The 3,394-nt window shown below is 46.8% G+C and overlaps 1 long non-coding RNA gene across 1 annotated transcript in view; it reads left to right on the forward strand.

Moving 5' to 3' along the window:
* Positions 1-185: 185 nt before the first annotated feature.
* Positions 186-3,394, forward strand: part of LOC112550229 — a 19,171-nt gene continuing 15,962 nt past the window's right edge. Inside the window, exon 1 of the long non-coding RNA XR_003093950.1 lies at positions 186-1,717. This is a non-coding gene — a long non-coding RNA (uncharacterized LOC112550229). The remainder of the gene's footprint in view (positions 1,718-3,394) is intronic.

A 3,394-nucleotide genomic window follows, 5' to 3' on the forward strand; every position in this document is an offset into this window, starting at 1 on the left:
GGGCCGGGCCTCGCGCCGCAGCCAATAGCAGCCGGGGTTGTAACGCGGCGCGCGGGGAGGGCGGCAGTAGCAAACGCCCCTCACTGCATCTGGCCGTTGCCGGCGCCAGCCCCGGGAGCGGCACCGGAGCCCCCGCGCGGGCCGGGGCAGAGATGAGTCGCTGGGGGGGGCGGGGCCTGGGCCGCGAGGAAAGATGGGGTGTAGGGACGGCCGGAGCGCGAGCCCCGCGACTGAGCTGGGGTTGAGGAAAGCCAGGCGCCGCGAGGGCGAGATGAGGCGGGGCGGGGGGACAGGAACTCGGAGCTGAGGCCTGGAGAGCGGCCCGGGAGCCAGCTGTGGGGAAACAGGCAGGACTGCAGCAGGAGCCGGCTGAAGGGGACAGAGTAAAGGGACTTTTTTTATTTACTTAATTTGTATCAACGGTCAAATTAGGCAAAACTAATTCCAAACCCAAGTGACCAGAACTATAAGTGGCCCTATTAGGCAAACATCCCCCACCTGCATCTGGGGCTTAGGATGTTTCTAAAATCTTTGGCAGGCATCCTACTTGCAGGCCTAAGACTGGAAACTTAGGGTTTAGATGCCCCTAAGTTTTGCTTGCCCTTAGCTATAAAGCCCTCGAAGCAAGCAAAGGGCCCCATTTCCATAAACTGGGTTTAAAGCTGCTGCACCTCAGCAGGTACTGAACCATACCAGAAGAGCAGTTGTCCCAGGGTGTGCTTCACGAAACCTGCCTTTTTGGACACAGATGCATGGTTCTTCCCCTGCTAGGTTAAGAAGCCACTACACTTGTCCTGAGCCTTCAAAGAGGGACTTGGTCTTCTGCGTGACACGGCAGAAAAGCATAGCCTGCAGCAGAGGGGAGCAATCTGCAAAACTCCCTAGCTTTGTACATACCCCTCCCTCCAGCCCAGGAGGCAGCCACCTCATCATATCAGGCTTTAACTCTACTGAGATCATCCAGATATCAATAGGAGGCCAGTAATGGCCTTTGTTTCCTTCCATTTCCCTTTCCTAAAATCCTAGAACTTTACACACAGTGTTGATGTGACACTGAGCATTATTCAGACTGTAAAATCAAGCACTGAAGTTAGGAAACAGCAGAATTAAGGCAGAATTATGCCTTAATCTCTGTGCTTAAATTTCCAGCTGTAAAATGCAGCTAATAGGATGCAAATAATAAATGCAGCACAGAGGGTGTTGTGATTTTCAGAAGCCCTCAGATACTGTGGAAACAGAACTAGAAGAGATCCCCACATCCAATCCTGTCAGTGACCTACTAATACGCGTGTTGTTGACATCATGTTGCATAATCTGGCTCATAAATTTAGCAAGTGTTTGTTTAAAATAGTTGTTCTGTTCCCTCTGCTAATATTAAGAAGCTGTTCTTGAACCTTACTCTTCTTTTGATTGACAGGATGGAGTTATTAATGTCTAGTTTATATCTTGTTCTTGTGTTAATCTTTTAAGATTAAACAGCTATTTTCTCTCCCTAGTGTTTGCCCCCTGCCCTTCCCAAGCCCATAGAGAGAGCCATTATATTCCTCCCCAGCATAGGCGACTCGGGGTCAGGGGATATACCCTCCCCTGAGATTGGCCAATGACAACAACGACACTGATTTCTGGGGGCAGTCACCACTCACCACCCCCACTCACCACTACTACCACCTGCAGGCAGTCGCTGCTGGCCGATACCAGCACCTTAAGTATTAATAATGTATGTAACCTTTGGCTTATTTTATTGTACTTATTATTTTATTTAATTGTTTGTTTGATTGTGCAATAACTGGTCTTCACAACACCTGTTTAGCCGCAGGGTGCTAACAATCCCATGTGCCTTAAACAATTCCCAGGCCTGAGTAATAGGTTTATGTAACAAAAAGCTCTTGGCATTGTAAATATGATTTTTAACTCACCCACAATGAAAGCACCCATTGTCTACACATTTGCTGTCATTAAACAGAGATCTATCTACACAGCTGGAATCTTCCCTTTTCATGATGGGGGTAACCATGACTAGAGCTATGGAAAATAATCCTGGAGAGGATGGTAACCCTTTGCAATTTTTTCTCTGTATATTTCCACCAATTTGTGGACAATTTAACTTTTGAGGGAACTATATATGTAGTGTGCTAAGTTTCTATACAGACTTCAACCATGCTGACATATAAGGAAGCCTAGCGTGCTGAATTACATAGGGACAGAATGTTGTATGACCTTGAGATCCAAAACCATCTCAGCTATGCCAAAAGATATGCCTACTATTGGTTATTTCCTGTGTTGACAAGCCTGCCCCAGGACAGACATATTTTTGTTGCTATTGCATTTGGAACTGCCTCTGTACATTTTGAGTGACGAATAAGTTTGGTTGCTCCTTTTTAATTCTGAGTCCTAGGGAGCCCAGCAAATAGTGCCTGCTGAATGGGCTTGCTGTCTACTTAAATCACATAGAAGCTATTTGCGTATCTTATTTCTCCAGTAGACCACCATTATCTCCAGTATTTTAGTGAACAATGCTTGGTGCTGTCAGCAAACCAAATACAACACCTTATTTTAGTGGGAAGTGACAATTTTAAAGCATCCTTTTTTTTTTTTATATTGTCACCCATTCTGTGTACAGAAAATAAGCACCCCAAAGGTTGAGAGCCGAATACCAGTTCTTTGAATCCAAGGAAGAGATTATGGAAGGCAAAATTACCATCCTGAAATTGATGTTGTGGATAAAGGTATTCAACTACATCAGAGCCCCCCAAATCCCAACCCCCTCTGTTCTTTGGTATCTCTGGCAATAGCAAAAACAACTCGTTCCTTTTGTAATCTACTGGAACTTCTTACCTGCAATTTCAGGGGCCTGAAAACAGACAAGGGGGATAGTATCCAGTGCCATAAATAAATGGAATTTAGCAAGTTAAATTACTACCCTTCTAGCACTTAGGTAAATAATCCACATCCAGAGTCTAGCACAACGTTGGAAAACTGTAGCCTGATATTCATCACCACTGCTGCCCCACATTTCATGTTAGCCAAAAAAATCTTTCAGGGCTTTAATCAAATTGCCAGGGGACGGGTGGGCAACTACCAGTACAAGCCAAAGAAATGGCAACCATGGAACCAGCAAACCAGGGAACAATTAGGGTTGCACTGGTAGAGATTTTGGGGGCCAATACAGATGGGCAATTTTTAAGGAGGCATATTGGCCAATACCAATCCGAATTTTTTTACAGCATGGAGAGCTGCGTGCAGCTGGTAAATCTGGTGTGGTGGAAGGGGAGGGGAGGGGAAGAGTCGTGGGGGGATCAGGACCCCCATGGTGAGGGAGGAATGGGGCTGGGGCAGGCACCACCCAGCCGGGGCAGGGCATGGGATGGAGCCATAGGTCATTCGGGGAGGAGTG

This window comes from Alligator sinensis, unplaced genomic scaffold, assembly GCF_000455745.1.
Source record: "Alligator sinensis unplaced genomic scaffold, ASM45574v1 scaffold546_1, whole genome shotgun sequence".
NCBI lineage: Eukaryota > Metazoa > Chordata > Crocodylia > Alligatoridae > Alligator > Alligator sinensis.